At 46.7% G+C, this 17,138-nt stretch overlaps 1 protein-coding gene across 2 annotated transcripts in view; it reads right to left on the bottom strand.

Annotated features, from left to right (window-relative positions):
* Nucleotides 1–16,906, bottom strand: part of LOC119164463 (excitatory amino acid transporter 2) — a 58,330-nt gene extending 41,424 nt beyond the window's left edge. For both annotated transcript variants that reach the window (XM_037416654.2, XM_075871783.1), the window contains exon 1: nucleotides 16,767–16,906. The gene's annotated coding sequence lies outside the window, so the exon portion shown is untranslated. The remainder of the gene's footprint in view (nucleotides 1–16,766) is intronic.
* Nucleotides 16,907–17,138: the final 232 nt, after the last annotated feature.

Genomic DNA, 17,138 nt, shown 5'->3' with positions numbered 1-17,138 from the left:
ATCGCCCAAAATCCTGCTCGTGGGGCAGATTTATTATAACGAATCCAATTGAAGGTGTCCGCGCAAATCCATCAGGCGTGCCTGTGACCGATTCTATTATCTGCGCTGTTATACAGAAAAGCAAGAAACTGCGCCTGACAAAGAGGATCTCTCAAGGGCAATAAATGAACGCGCCTTGAAGAAAAGCTTTCGGTGCCCTTTGACAGGGGGAGGGAGGGGGAGGGAGTGATTCTTAAATGAAAAGAAGAGAACATTGAACCCCGTAACTGTCTCTCAGGGGGAGGACACCTCAACAGTAGCTCACAAGGGATGGAGGTAGAGAAGGGATTAAAAGGTATAGAGATAGAGAGAGCGGAAGGACAGAGCGAGGCGGAGGGAAGTAAGGAGACAGGAGACCGGCGCATTAGCTAAGTCACCTGTTTTGGTGTAATGCCTCCCTGTCCTCCTCCCTCCCTGTCCTTCCTCATTTATTCCTCCTCCTTGGTGTAAGGCGGGCACATCTTTAAGATAGTACAATAGCGAACTGGCCTGCTGCCGAGGGCAGTTTATTCCTCGGTGACTTACGATCGCACGAGTACTCAGTTAATTACCACTCGTCGTAGATACATTGTCGATGCACATCGAAAACGCGTAGTGTGCACTCGCGAATATGCGTTGCACCTGGTACATAGGTTTTAATTTAGTTTAACATCGCAACATCGTTCACGCAGGCGTTTTCAAAACCAAATTTAACTGAAACCGGGCGCGATCGGTTTAGCGCACACAGTTCATTCGGAACGTGTGGCAGCTGGAATTTTGTGATTCACCTACTCGAGCAACGGGGGTAGACGCGTCGACTTATCATACGCCAGATGATCTGCTTTCGGTGCATCTCGCCGATCTACTGGAGTTGCACTGTAACACTGTACAATGCACTGTAACAAATTCGGCAAGCCCTCACACGCGATAAACGTCGTGGGATTCGTATGACGGGGATGTATCGTCTGTTGTGGAAGTTTCGATGGAGGTCTTATTTTCCTGCGAGTTTGATGTACCTTCTGTGGCTTCAGTTTGTGCGGAAGTGAGCACCGTATATGTGACATCTTTAGGGTCACGCTGAATGATGTAATGGCTGCTATGTGATATTTTGTGGTAGGTCACGTGAAATATGCGGTGAATCCGGGTCTGATCGGCCGGCGTTTGGATTCCTTTTTGTACTAGAGCTCTTCAGTCACGTGAGCAGCGAAAACCCTCGTGGGCTGTCTTCGTATCAGGTTATGGAGCTAGCACCGGCCGAAATTGCGGAGGTCTGCCTTGTGTGGAGACGCAAACTACTAAATGACAGTGACCGTTCTCGTGCCATCATTCTTTGCCTAGCGTTCGCGCTGTTTTTTTTTTGTTTGTTTTTCACTTTTGAGTTATATGCCAACTAGCCTGTATACCCTTTTACCGCTTGTCTAGTGAATGGCATTTTTCATGTGTTCTAACTTTGTAGTCGCAGAACAACTTCTGATGCCGTATTGATGTTTCCATTTGAGGTGTTGGCGTTTGCGGTTGACAATATTGAGAGTGCATCTCTGTCTGAACGTGGTAACTCAGGCAGCGATGGCTGCAGGAATGTGCTGCGGTTGAAGAAGTCGGGTTTGTGCCGTGTGTATACTCTTCACCGCAACAAATTACGCTTCAGAGAAGAACAGTCTCGTTTCAATGGACACCATCACGCACTGGTAACTGAACATGCGAAACGGCTGATCATCTGTCGACGTCAGCATGTAGCATTGGCTTCATTGAAGATACACTATGCAAATTGAACGATGCTGGTTAGCTTATGCGCCACCAGCTGCATGTGTAGCTAGGGCGTCTATGGACGTCCTAGCCACAACGGGATTTCAACTCTGTGCCATTCTGTGGTCGCGTTTTCCCTTGCTGTGATTTCTTTCTATTGTACGCCTTCACCGCCGCGACGTGCGTCATACATTTCGCGCCCGGCTTGTCAAATGCCTCAAAGATGGCCTGAAATTTGTTGTCACTACCCACTGCCGAGCAACTTCCAGCAGCTGAATATTCTTTATACAGCTATCGACGATTTCTTTAACGCATTAGGCTAGCAAGACAGTAGTTGCATTTTCGCCAACTTCCCAAAGTCTGTCGCCTGTTCTCGTTATTTTCGTATCATGCGATGTGTTGTGATGTATTTTGATGTACTCTTCAGTATGTTTTTTTTTTTCGTTTTCGGGCTTCCCGTTCTATCTCTTTTGTCGTTGTCTCTCATCTCTTCAAGTGGACGGTATTGATATTCCTTTCAGAAAACAAAAATTGCCTTAAACAGCAATCATGATTTATTTAACGCATTAGGCTAGCAACACTGTGCTTGCCCTTTTGTAAACCGCCTAAAGTCTGTCGCCTGTCGTGCTTGTTATTTTCGTATGATATGATATGTTGTAATGTATTTTGATGTACCCTTCAGTATTTTTTTTTACGGGCTTCCCGTTCTATCTCTTCTGTTTTTGCCTCCGATCTCTTCAAGTGGACGGTATTGATGTCAATGTCATAAAAAACAAATGTGTGCGCTTTTTCTCCAGTTGTGGTGTATTTTATACAGGCAATGCGAATAACACGTACTGTGGCTGTTTTTACTTCGCACGTCGGTTACTTGAAGCAGCGCTTAAGGATGTTATACATCATGAAGTGTTCCGGTGAATGTTTATCGCTATTCGAAGTTCTCATTAAATATGGAACTTGAAGCTTCAAGAATCAACCACGTGCACTGTATAGTGTTTACGAGGAAACGTTCGTATAAGAGACTGCGGCGATAGATGACGTCTTGTGGTTGGACCTAGCCTTGTGTATCCGCACTAAATGAGACTGTACAGCCGCCTATTTTTTAACCACAACGCACGAGCGTCGACCACCGAGTCCGTAAGCGCTTGTTCCGGGCGTCCTGGTGTTTGGTTCCTCGAACAGCCTAGCAGAAGACAGCGGCACAGGACTCTTCATAAGCAGGCATATCTTCTCGTTCGTTTTGCCGCTGTTCTCCGTTAGACTCCGCTTATCGACGCTTGCACGTTAAAAAAGTTGGCGGCTGTACAATGATGATGAAACAATCACGGTGTGTTTTGTACTCCGCGGGAAGCCCCAGCCGCCCAGCCCAAAGCTCGCCACAGTTTTCTGTGATCAGGAGACAAGTGGCACAGAAGCTGCAAAGTTGCCTCCCAGATGAAAGGCGGTGGCGAGTTTTTGGGCTGGGCGGAGCCTACGCGCTGCGGCGTCGATCGCTACAAGCGTCCCAAGAGGTTGATGATGCCTAACCGCTGTTTACAAACGTGCAATAGGTCTATAGACCTACCTTAGGGATCGTTTTTGGCGCCGCCATATTGGGCGGTTAACCTTGCTGCTTTGTATACTGAACAACTGAACGAAAATTGTGTGTTACGGAGCAATCAAACACACGAAAGTGGTTCACTCGGAATTTGCGGACCTTGTCGATTCACGTAACGAGATGCACAAATAAAAAAAACGCCCGTTTACCAAACCCATATGGCGGCACTTATATATGTTTTACGTAAAATCATCTGCATAAGTGGTCGACCGTGCGTGCAGTGACGTTATAATGATGTCCCTATTTTTACACTTTGTATAGAAAAAAGCAAATACATTGTGATCAAAAATGTATACATCTTCTGGAGCATTCCTAAACTGGCGAGCCGCCGAAAAGGTTTCTTATTGTACGTTCATTTGGCCTTGTCAAACGGGAAATCGACGTCAATTTTACTACGCACAGCGTGCAGGCAAAAACTTCCAAAACTTGTCGAGATACGGCGCTTTTCAGTTAGTGGCACGCCACATTAAATCAATAAATCAGTCTAATTCAACGAATTGCACTCTGGGAACTCCGACGACGTTGATTGCACGATAACAGCGTGAGACGTTTAATCAAGGTCACAGTCTCATTTCTAAATATCGCGTCGGAACCGTTGCACGAGACGTGAGGGACATCCGAACGCATTTTTCGTAGTATTTTCGTAAGAATACTAGTCAATAATTATTTCGCATTGCATACCAGTGCTTTGGGCGCAACACTAACTTCCATGTTGCGAGTTAGATCCTGACAGTTTCGGTGCGCACGAAATGCGAAAACACCGGTGTACTTAGATTTAGGTTCACGTTAACGCAACCCCGGATCTCAAAGCTCACCAGGTGCTTTCAACCAGACGTGTACAGCGGGCAGCACTATCAGACCGTGGCACGCGCAACTTCAGAGTCTAATTACTTAGAGGCTGACAGTGGCACACCTGCAGAACGTAAGACTGCTGGAACTGCGTAGCTGTTTCCTGAGAGTGTATCTCCGCGGCGCATGTCCAGAACACGCCTTTCAACGCTTCCCCGTATGCGGTTTAAAATCTCTCTCTCGGGCGTTAGGAACAATGGCGCAAGCAAAACGACGAGAACGTGCCCTCAGGCCGATCTTTCTGCCCATCTGTCTTCTCTCTAGACAGCAGAAACGAAGTTCGTCTCAACGAGTGCCCCGCAACGCAGCGTAGAACTGCGTCTAATTAGCAGCCTTTGGACGGCTGGGCTCGTCGTGGGACCATTGGAGGACCCAACGACGACGCTCCTTGACGGAGGCCTCGTCAAGCCAATTACGGACGGGCCATCCGTGAAACTGAGACCTCGCGACGGAACGACCTCCTTAAGCTTGTCGTCGCTCATTATTCTGGGACACACGAAAAGCCGCGAGCGCGTCGCGGAAGTGGTGGAAATGACTGAAGGCCGTCTCTGAAATTGAAAAAAAAAAAACAGAAAAGAAAAGGAACTGGTTCGCTGACGGGAGCGCCGAGACTCGTACGCACGCCATCTGGCGAGCGTGTGCAGCTTGTCATTGCTTCGGAGTTGGTGGTTGCCGCGTGCTTTTTTTTTTTTCGTGTTTGCCCGGGACGCCTTTGTCAAAGACCAGGAACACGAACACTTCCTTGACGCGTGTTGACACAAGTCACTCCCCCTATTGTGGGCACTCGCCTTGAGCCCATTTCTCGCACTTTCGGATGCGCTTCGTCGAGGCTCGAGCGAGTTGGTTATAACACCTTGCGTAACGTACGTACGAGTCGGTGATTAACAAGATTGAGGTGTAGATTATATGTTCGACGGCTTCTGTCTCGGCGGTTGCATTGTTCTTTCGTTTCTTACAACATCCTCTTCCTCCTCCCTCTCCTCTTCATCATCATAATAGGATGAAACAGCAATAGTCAGGGTAGCACGTAGTGATTTTGGCCTAGTTCGTAATCGCTGAAATTAAATGCTTCAGAGCGTACTGTGTAGACGTTTTTAGAGAAGCGCCTGTTGAAACGGTTACCTTTAGAATCACTGCACATTCAATCAACCAAAGACGCGATTTACCAGACGTGGTGCAATCTTCCCCAGATATACACGTGCACTCTGTGCTACCCATCGCATAAGTGGTCACGCCCTATTGCGCGATCTTAAAATGTGAACAAGGAACCCATAGCGTGCCCAAAATGCCAATATGCGTTTGTTTTTCTATGGATAAGGCGAGTGCCTGTTTTGTTTCTTCCATGAAACTCTCTCGCCTGACGAGCTTACGTCGCACCTTGGACTATGTAACAGATTTTGATCGCGAAACACTGGCGAAATTATTCTTCCGCAAGAAATACTGGAGGTAATGTATTCCATGTATCTACAACGACTGGCTATCTACCATCGCTTCGAGACTTTAGAACGCGTTACCAGGTAGAGCAACATGCCCACCTGTAGGCCGAGCGTGTGACAGAAGTTCGTGCTTTTTAGCCCTTTCGCCACCACTGTGAACAACGAAAAAAAAGTTGCACTAAATATAGCCTCTCTAAGCATTCTTAATAAAGTTTGCCCATCCATTGATTCATTCATAGCGATGTTTTTTCGCATAATGTGTATATATTTCTGAATAAAACGGTACTATTCTAATTCAATCGGGTTCCTTTATTTCTCTAATTGCGCTAAGAGATAACTCGAAGATAGCTTCTCCGCACGAGAATACAATGCAAGATGGCAATGAATTGAAAGCCGAGACGTAAGTGGCACAACATGTAAAAATGGGGCCGTCTAGCGTCAAGAAACACGACTATGACGAGCACAGTCACCATTAATTCCATGCTGAACCAATTTTTGTGGTTACCAAATCGCATAACGAACATACTCGTCAAAAGAGCGACAGGGTTTACGAACTGGCATATACAAACCAGGCTGACGGACTGGTCTGCTTGAGTTGCGGCCTCTAGGGCCCCAATCTAGCCCCTCGTTCGGGTTATGTTGAATTTCAATGGCGGAGCATGGCCTCCGAGATGGCGGGCGCGCGGCGCGTTTCTCTCTGGCCGTCCCTATCGCAGCGCTCCCCAGCAAAACCAACGAGTATTACCTCGCGCGCCCGGCTGCCGCGAGGGGGCGCATTCAGTGAGGGTTCCGGCGGTGGCTGAGACACTGGCATACTGCAGAGCGCACATGATTTCAGCGTGCGCATGGTATTTTTTTTTCCGCCGACGAGGAAGAATCATTGCCAGGATCTTCTGGCCGAAATGAAGGAAATTTTTTTTGTTACTGCATTTATTTTGGTCCAATTTGCGAAGAGAAACATGGCAACTGCTGATTATTTTACAATAGGTAAATGTAAGAAGGCATCAATTCGTCTGTGGCAGTATTACTTTTTTTGTGGTCCGTTATGTCTCGGTGCTAAATACCTCGATTTGACAAACATGGAGACATTCTAGTATTCCTCGTTATCTCTGGAGACTTGTATTGGTGAAAACTGTACTAATTATCGTCGTTATTTCGTATTGATCTCCTATTCTGACTAATAATTTTACAATTATATCACGGAAGGGTATTTATGAAGTGGTCAACCGAAGCGCCGTTACTCTTTGGATAACTGGGCGCCCTGGTCATTTCTTCGAAATAAGGTACGTGTGAAGTAATCTTGCCAGAATAGTGTGAAAGGCTACGATTAGCTGACCTACATTCACTCCCCACGTCTTTCACATTGAAAGTACCATAGTTGTCATCGTCTCCTTTTTCGTCATTTGAATTTTTGTTATGTTCTGGTAGCACAATGGCAATGTCAGAGTCGTGTTCAGGTAATATAATCTCGACTGCATCCAAATCAAAGTGTCGCACATGTAGCATAACGGCGCCATTCTAATGAAATAGAATATTTGCCGACGTAGGCTTCTGAAGAAATAAAAAAAAAGTGCAAATTGTCACTGCTATGTAATACCGCACTGTTTCATACCAAGTACATCAAACTCTGATTGCGTGTTGCGTACTTGTTGTAGAAGCAAAACATTTCGATGTTCTTTTTACATTGCCCAAGGTATCCGCGTAACACCGTAAAACTCAGAGTGCGAATGGGCGACCACAAGTGACCTAAACGTGCCTGTAACCAGCCCGTGGTCATCGCAGAATCAGCGACGTTCAGTCTAGACGTATATCCTAGACGCATGGCAACCACCTGCACCCTCCTCCCTGTGTCCTGCTTCTGCAGCTCTACGGGAAGATGTTTGAAACGGTGTTACAAAAAAAAAAAAACAGCGCTAGTTCCATGAAAAGAAAGAGAAAGCAACCCCTTTAACAGAGTGCAACCCGCGAGCTTTGAACGCGGCACTTTTCTGACTTCGCTTGTTGATCGAGTTGTTATTTTTTTCTTCGCCAGCGTTCTCCATACTATGCAACCTTCAAACTTCAAAGTACAGTAAGTTTTGAGCACATGGGAATTTCTCGCAGAGGCATCGCAAATATAAGTGCCCCAATATAGATGGCACAAATTTGCAGCGAAAGAAGACCCTTTGAGAAAATATACGCCCAAGCATTCAGTTTTCCTCTCTTACGCCTTGGCCCGACATTCCCAAATGAGTGAGAAGTTATATAAAAGCGCAAGCCGATTTTTCTCGCCACTCGCAAGCTTCGCCAACAGCGCGGCAGCCTTTACGACCATACGAAGCAGCGCCGCGGTGCGGAAGAAAGAGCGGGCCACGCCCACTTCTGGGAAGACGCTCTCTCCGTGCAATTGGGACAACCGGATAGAAACCCGCCACGCGCCCACCATCTCGGAGGCCATGGGCGGAGGAGGAGCAAGTTTTTGTGCTCCTCTGGGAGCAAGTGTGTTCCAATGGCAGAGTGATGACGGGATTTGATTGATATGTGGGGTTTAACGTCCCAAAACCACCGTATGATTATGAGAGACGCCGTAGTGAAAGGCTTCGGAAATTTCGACCTTCGGGGTGGGGTGGGGGGAGGGGGTTCTTTAACGTGCACCCAAATCTGAGCACACGGGTGTACAACATATTCGCCTCTAGCGAAAATGCAGCCACCGCAGATGGGATTTGAGCACGCGACCTGCGGGTAAGCAGCCGAGTACCTTAGCCACTAGGCCCCTGCAGCGGGGTAATGACGGCGTAAGTAGTCACTACCCCGCCAGAGCGAGAGTGACTCGGAGGGCAGGAAAAGTCAGAGCGAGAGTGACTCGGAGGGCAGGAAAAGTCAGAGCGAGAGTGACTCGGAGGAGCAGGAAATGTTGCTCCTTCAAAATCAGTGAAGTAGAACTCGTCGCGACGCGCTCCCTCTGACACGTTCGCCCGCTTGGTGGCGCCGCCGCTCTTGCGTGTTTCGCGACAGCTCCGAGTCAGAAAGGCTCTAGTTCCTGCACGAGCAGTTCATGGGATCACCTCGCAGACACTGAAATTACTGTTTACGTGCGGTAATTGAACGGAATCCAACAGCGGAATCAGCGGAATGCAATGCCTACACGCAAAGTATTCTGCACAACTCAGCCATCCGCTTCGTCCTTCTTTCCGTGCTTGCTGCGGCTACAGTGTACACTATACTCCGGCTACTCCGGCGGCGCGCATTGTATTCCGATCGCGGATTCGTAGGCGTTTCTCTGCGCCAGTGTCGAGCGTTCGCTCACAGAGTCCATCAGCTGCTCTGACTCTGCCACTGGAATTCAACATGAGCTTTTCCACTCTCCCTCCTATTTGGCTTCAATAAAATTTCCTCCTCAACCCCCAGTGACGGAAGCGTTCTGCGCATGACGATATTGGTAATGTCGGGGCGATGGCATGATTTACGTCATAACGTCCACTGCCGAAGTAATTATCCTCAAACGGATGCTTTATTTGCCTTTTTCTTCCAAAACGGCTCGTATGGGGTCAATATACATCTGCCAGCGTACAAAGAAAGAAACTAAGAAGCGAAAACGAATAAAAGGGGGTATAAATGGACCACACGAACGTGGTGACGTGCATTTGTGCCCTGTCGGAAAAGGCAAGAAGGTTAACCAAGTTTGGTTAGCTACCCTACACTTGGTGGTTCTTCGGACGCCGTGCAAAACTGTGTTAATTGATGACAGCGCTCGAAGGGCGGTGGGGAGGATCACTAAATTGACAGAGAAGCAAATGAAGATAACGAAAACAATATTAAAAATTGGGGCACCCTTAAGCTTCGCCTTCAAGAGTTTCAACGCGATAGCGATATTCCATTCCTATGCGCACTTCAAACACTCATTGTATGAAACGTTTCCGAACTTGTAATGCACCCACTACGCGACTTTAAGGGCACATTATAGCGTGTACACCTTTGTAGTCAGTGACTGGCTTTTAACTATGAATGATAATCCCATGTCTTGACGCCTGATGGCAATGAACGCGTGTACCACGCATTATTACGGAAAGATATCATGTTGCATTGTGAAGCATGTACACAGGACGCCTGTGTTTGCAAAGCATGAAAATTACTTTCACTGCATTTCCAAGCAGAGGAAGCTATTTTCACTGTATTCACAAGCAGAGGCGGGGCTGTGAGGTGGAACATACGCTTGCCACGAAATCGACCCGTGTTGAATTTCCACTCAGACCCGGGATTTTTCGATATTTCTTTCATTTGCATATATCTCGAATTTGCGGTCGCGCAAAGATGGCCTATTTTCCGGTGAGGCAAAGATGATGATTTTTCGCTCGCAACCAACGACACCAACGCCGAAATTTCCTGCGAAACGAGCTCTTTAACGCTATCGAGACAATATCTCGAGTTTCGCGCCATCTGGTGCTTTTGACCTGTACTGGCAACGCACAACACACGGGCAAGGAAAAGGAGAAGGCTTACACCTTATAGTCGCGCTAAGTGGAAAAGTTCTACAGGCCTTGGCTGTGCGCAATGCAAATAAAAATGGGAGAGGGAAATAATGAATAGCCCGAAACGCCAGGCAAGTACGGACTTCTTAATGTGCTCCGATTGAACACCTGCATTCCGCAGCCTTGGCACGCTTCGCCATTCCCGGAAGCTCGCACCGTGCCGGGGAGAAAGCGGGCGAACGAGACGGTGCGCCATGCACATTGCGTGCACTCAAACGAGCACGCGATGCAGCCTGATCGCAACCGAAGGTAAACACGCCGCTCTGATGCGGCCCGTTATTTGAGCCGCATTTCGCCGCTCGACGTCTATGGTGAGCAGTGAGCTTAACCCGCATAACGGGTCGTGTGCAATTAGAGCACCACAGTGCTTACGAAAGAGAGGCAGAAAGAGAGCGTTAAGAAAGCGAAATTCGCAAGAGAGAGAGACAGAGAGAGACAGAGAGAGATAGATAGAGAGACACACAGAGAGAGATAGTGTGTGTCCGTTTGGCGGTAAACGTGAGAGAAATGTTGAGGCATTACGTTGGACGAAGAACTCTGGCCAACAACAACAAAACTCCCAAGCATTTCCCCGAGGGTGAACATGGTTAAGTGCGAATACACGGGGTGATGCTATGAGGGGTATTTATTAATTCGCACTATTATATTTATTAATCACACTATGGTGCCTTTATGGTGTAATGGTTCCTGGGAATCGCAATTTGATCACACGGGGGGTTTACGTTAACTCACAGGCGAATGCCAACGGATTTTAACTTTACTCCCCCTCACGACCCGCTCTCGACGGGAGACTGAGAGAGAAGGCGGGCGCGCGAGAGAGAGGGGTGCGCGCGCAGATGCAGCGAGCGAGGAGAGCGGAGGAGCGAGCGAAGGGGGAGGGGGTATAAGGCGCGTTACTGAACACCGATATCAGCGTCGCGTCCGTGGCTTATTCGGTAGAGCGTCGCGCTGCGGCCCGCCAAGTCCTCTTTCTTTTAAAGATAGAGAGAAGACTGCGGACGCCGCCGACGGCGGTTGATGGTTTGGGGTCGCTTATAAAGTGTATTCACACTTAAAAAAACGCAATGAACAACCTCGCCAGTTGTGCATAAGGGCTACACTAACGGTGAGAGCCAAGGACTACGGTTGCACTGTCTGGAGCAGCGGCTTCGTGTCGTTTTCGCGATGTACAATCAACTTAGAGGAGACAGCTGAAGAAAAGGAATGAAAAAAAAAACACACCCACCCACACACACACACACACACACACACACACATAGCCAGCGATTTTGAGTCGTTTTAGTTAAATTATAAGGGTCAGCGTGAATATCCGTGTCGAATGTGAGTAGTGCCGCAATCAGAGCGGATTGCATGACCAGGAGAAGAGATGACATTTGAGCATGAGTTTACATTATAGCGACAGTACACGCGTGAACTTGTTCTAATAACCCGCTTGAAAGTTTCTACGTGTCGAGGTCTGTCATTATAACTGCTCGAGTTAAATTACTGTACTTAATGTTCGAAATAAACTGCCTATTACACTAGCACAGCCAAACAACTGTGTTGTGCCGTGCTCAGAAGACACCTCCGTGGGTTAAATTTGTATAAACAAAATCAACTAATAGGTTGTCTCCATGAAGTGAATGTCCGAACAATTTTGACTTTCCGCAAGTCATGTTTCATTCTGCGTTGTTATACACAAAGAGCATGAGGAAAACAAAGGGGATCAACCGGTCGCGAGTTCTGTTTGCAGCCCTACCTAGGTGGAAGGGAGTGAAAAAAGAAGGATTGGGAGAGACTCGCTATCAGACCCACTTATTATATTTAGTACTGAATGAAACTGCCCAGATTCACTGCAGTAAGAGGACCATGAAGAAACACTAAGGCTGTGAGATTTTTCTCGTTTAGTTAGTTACATCACAATACCAAACGTGCCACTCTTATCACGAGAAGATGCTTGGCAAAGGAGAAAACTCGGGAAAAGAAGATACCGGTGGCGATGCCACGCTGAAGTAACCACGCTATCTCACCACAACGTCAGCGATATACCAACCACAACGTCAGAGATTTTGACCAAGTGTGCTACGGCCTACGTGATCCTCAATCGATGAAAACACTGTTTGCATTTTGTTTTGAAGGACGCCATGCATTAAAACTGCAAGTTTTGGCAAGTTTGATTGAACTAACGTGGGCAAATTACGCAAGAAGACTGAAATTCGTGACGTCACGCTGACGTTTCGAAGCTCAAGTTCCGCTTCGAAATTAAGAAATGAAACTTTGACCTTTATCTCCTCATTTATACGGGTATAGCGCACCACGACAAGGGCACAAAGAGAGAGACACAAAGACACAGAGAGGACACAAAGAGAGACACATTAGTTATCCTATGACGTTGATAAGGATAGAGTTTCGAAATAACAATTTACCTGTCTAAACTTGAGTGTTGTTTCACTTAACTCATTAGAAATGTTAATTTTACTTTATATGTAACAAGTAATTGAGCCTTTAGAAGGCTAATCGTGACTACTTAATATAAATTAGAGAATCCGTGATGAAACTTGTAGAGGGCTCCAAAAATTTCGACCACCTGGATTTTTTCAACGTGCACTTAAATCTAAGCAAATGAGCCTCGATCATTTCCACGTCCATCGAAAATACAGGCACCGCAGTACGTGCTTTTACGTCGGCGAAATAAACATTTTTTTTTAGTCGAACTCATGTAAACCAAGCTACTGTACTCGGCAAACTGCTTCGAGTGTTCACGTCTCAGTGTTCCTGTCAGCGGGAGTTTGTCGTTGCTCGCGAAAAGGCACGTCGCGGTTGCGTTATGAAAACGATACCAGCGAAGGAGAGGGCCAAAAGAAACAATGCTGGAGGCCGGCTGCAGTGTTTAGCGAACCGTAACAAAGTGCCGCTTGCAGACGCCTGTCGACTGTGCCAAACGAGGAAGACGCAGCTTTTCTGCCATAGCTGCCCTTTGGCTGTCCGGAGACGCCCCTTCAACAGGCGCCTGTACACAATCCAAAGAACGAGATAGATGAAGAATGTAAGTAAGAAAAATTTAAGCCTGTTTTAACCTGTGAGAAAGAATAAGAGAGAGAGACGGAATGTAATAAAGGTTAACTAAAGAACGTCCAGTTTGCTACCTTACACGTGGGGAAAAGGGAATGTGAAATTTGCAGTAAAGAGTGGAGTTGGCAAGCAAGTGCCATCACCTTGTTTCTCCTCTCTTTCACCTTTCCTTCAACATTTTTTTTTTCATATTGCTCTTTCTTCTCGTTTCTTCAACCTACACGAACATCACTCCTCCTTACCCGCACTTCTCTTTCCCATTACTTGCTATGCTGTACTGTAAACAGTTACGCTATGAATAACCCTGTTTCTTTCGCTTTTTAATCTTTCTTTCCCTCCTAGTCACATTAAGATCAGTCCTCCTCATTGTTAGCACCGTTTCCAGTACGCTTGCGGGACTGTACTTACAAGGTCATGCCATACTTTACACTGTCTCCTTCTCCTGTCTGTTCCCCTAACTCTCACAACACTCCTTCCTATCCGCACTTCCCTTTCCTACCACTTTCCTATACTATACTATACCTCCATATATGCGAGAGAAAGTAAAAAATTAAATTTCGGCGGTTCCTATCCCAGAGCAACAGTTTTTTGGTGAAGTATACGCCTTAATAAGAGTTTAATAATTAGCCCTGACCACCCTTGGTGCTTTATTGTGCCCCCCTTCTCCCCTCCCCCAACCCCTTTCTGAAAAAGTCACCGGTGCCCTGGAATAGGGGCTCCACCTAAATGCAGCAGCCGGCATGTTTGCTCCAATAAAGTTGTTTTTATTACCTTAATGCAAATTTTGCGCTTGTATAAGATGTTTTTGTTATGTCAGAATAAAAGGAATGTAAAACATAGCCCTTGTCCCAGTACATTCCACTGCTCACAAACTGATTGGTTCGCACCGAATTGGCCGTTTTTTACATTTAGGATGCGACGAAATATCCCGTGACCTTTGCACCTCACACGGGCATCACAGTAACGGGGTCAAGAGGTTTTGCGTTGTGTCTGATGCCGATGCGAGCATTGCGAAGCAAAGTCTAATCTCGCAGAGACGCTTTTCTGACCGTCTGACTAAATGATACCCAAGGTCCGGACGAAGAAAAAACGCGAAAAAAAAAGTACTGGAGCTTGAAAAGAGCGAATATAGTCCATCGCTTGTCATATCAGTGTTTTTTGTGTGTGTGTTTCTTCGAGGGGCCCCCTCAACGCGTATCATTCAAAGCGCTCCTCAAGTGTCTGACAGCCACGGAGCTCACAGAAACACTGCTCTGAAACGTTTGCCTTTCAGCTACGTTACTCAATGCAGCCACTTCATTTTCGTTTATTGTGGCCTAATGTTCTCGCACAGTGCATTGCCGAGACAGATAATAAAACACCATCATTGAATGCCCCGTGCAGTTCATCATGTCCACAATGTGTTAAACTCGCAAGAAACTATTATAGATTTGCAATATCATAATCGGTGACGACTTGACATTCCGTTGTTCATACAGACGTCGCTCTTATATACAGGATATCCCGATTATCAAACAGCATGATTTAAATAAAAAATAGGAACGGCGTTTCGCGAACGAAACCTAGTGCATATTGTTCCGAGTATAGTGTAGCAACCACCACAAATTTTTCGTTAGTGACAGTTATTACTTGTTCATAACTATATTTGCAACTCAAAATACTTGCCTATTTATATAAATGTGAATGAGGCAGAAGTGCGCATGTTGAAACGACATCTGTTTGGGCCACTTTAAAAAAATATAATAATTGCGCGCTCCTTGTTTTCTTTTATTAGGAAAGCCCACGAAATATGAAAAATAACAGGAGACTGCACACCCATAACGGACTGCATTCTTGCATTCAAGATGGCGAGGCTGATGGGTACGATTGATTATATGTGGCCAGAATCGTACGCGTCACTTGTTGAAAACAGGAGGCGCCGGTGTCAGCGTCAGGCACACATGTCACTAAGGTTCATGACGTAGAGCACCATATGAAAGCAAGAAGTTGATGGGTTCACCCGTGAAAATTGGTTTCAGTTACCTACATCATGTCGTTAAAGTTCTGAATTATGTACGGGCCAGCGATATACGAAGCGGTATACGTAAACCAGAACTACGTATGCGGTAACTAGTACGTTTATTTCCGCGATGCTGCAAGTTCCTTTTGAAACCCGGAAAGTTATCGGCCGCATTGTGCGTTCGCGTGGTTGACATCTGAAGGCTAGCTGCATTTGTTGGTGCTGAAGTTGCACGCATATCATCGCCATCGGCATCATCGGTAACGCGGGGAACATCGCCGCGATGAACGGCACTGTCGCAAAGGTATTCGAGGGTGACAACACGCGAAACAGGGTATCTATGAAATCCTGAATCCTATAGCGGCAATGCTTTAGTACTGGATGGAGGAGCCATAATGCATTCCATGTCTGATTTCCGTCAAAGTGACAGCAAAAAAGAGGCGACAATATCACGACGTGCGACTTAACTGGACGGTGCCACTGGCGCTGAAAAAGCGTTCATCCTTTAGATGCAAGCCTCGCGGCGGACACAATGCCATTGAAGCAGGCGTTATTACGATAGCATTTAAGTAAATTATAGGTTTTCTCGCAGGTCATTGCAAGATCAGCGAGATCTAGTGCGTTAGAAGTCGGCAAAAAGAACAACTGTAGTCTTTGCGGACTGCTGCAAGACGAAACCGGCGAAATTCCTGACAGCGTTCTTGGTATTACCCTACGATAAGTACTAGTAGAAAAAAAAAGGCACGAGATTAGTAGATAAACATAATGTATATTAGCATGATACATTAATGCTATTTGTCGAATATGCACCAAGTCCGAATTTCGAAGACCCTTGACAATGGTACTTTGTATGATATAAGTGGTAGTTTACTTGGTGTGACCGCCGCAGTAGGATTTAAGGAACAAGGAACCAAACTTCAGCGCATTAAATCAATGCCAATCGTAAAGAAAGGTTGACACTTTCTTTTGGTTGAGCCCTGTTATCCTACACAATAAGTTCGGAGCTGACAGCACTTCAGCATAACTGGAAAAGACACGAATGCTATCATTTTGCCGATCACATGACCACCTAAAAATACAGGAAGTTTGAAAGCGCGAACAACGAACGTTCACAGGCAACGCACGATTAAATGTGCTCAACCTTCAAAACATGAAGCGTGGAAGCTTGGGCAAGTTGGTAGGACATAACTAAATGCGGCCTCCAGCAGCGCTCTTTTCTGTCCTTGTTTTTTTTCGCTTCCTTAGTTACGAAGTAACTACTTCTAGGTGTCGCTGTTCCTGCCTTCAAAACATGGCTTTCAAGGCGGTAGTACTGGACGTAAAATCCGTGCGAAGTATAACATTTCTAAGAACGCGACAACATCCAAATAACAGCAGCTCGGGCTGACGAACACCGCCTGAACCTTTTCGTTCACCGAAAAGCGAAAAAAAATGGCGATGACAGGTGTCTAACCTAAACTAAGCCCGTCGAACCGAAAGTGGCGATACCGAGAGGTGGACTCATCGACAAAAACCAGAGGCCATGCTTCCGGTCTCAGCAGGCAGATAAGGCGTAACTGACTTACCGGCTTGTGAGGAGGTATGTGCGGAGAAAAAGTAAAAAGCAAAATGCGTAGTACACGATGCGGCCTCCAGGCAGCTGGCGGGAAATCTCGCTTCGTCCGAGAACACAAACCAAAACACAAGCCACGCCGGGATCCCTGGGTGCCAGAGTTGGGCCTTGGCACTCTCGCGCGCCGTGAGGCGGCAAGGTAGAAAGGAGGGTGAGTGGGGGAGAGATTGAGTGAGGGAGAGGGAGTGTGATAGAAGAAGGGGTGAAGAAGAGGGTGAGTGGAATATGTGTGCCGAGCCTTCTCTCCAGGCTTTTTATGTTCGCCAGGCAGGGAAGCGGGGCCAGAGGCATCGTAGTACGTAAAGTGCTTCGCGAATGCTGTACT

This window comes from Rhipicephalus microplus, chromosome 8 (genome assembly GCF_043290135.1).
Source record: "Rhipicephalus microplus isolate Deutch F79 chromosome 8, USDA_Rmic, whole genome shotgun sequence".
Taxonomy (NCBI): domain Eukaryota; kingdom Metazoa; phylum Arthropoda; class Arachnida; order Ixodida; family Ixodidae; genus Rhipicephalus; species Rhipicephalus microplus.
The sequence above is the reverse complement of the archived record's forward strand: the minus strand, read 5'-3'. Positions and strand labels throughout refer to the sequence as shown.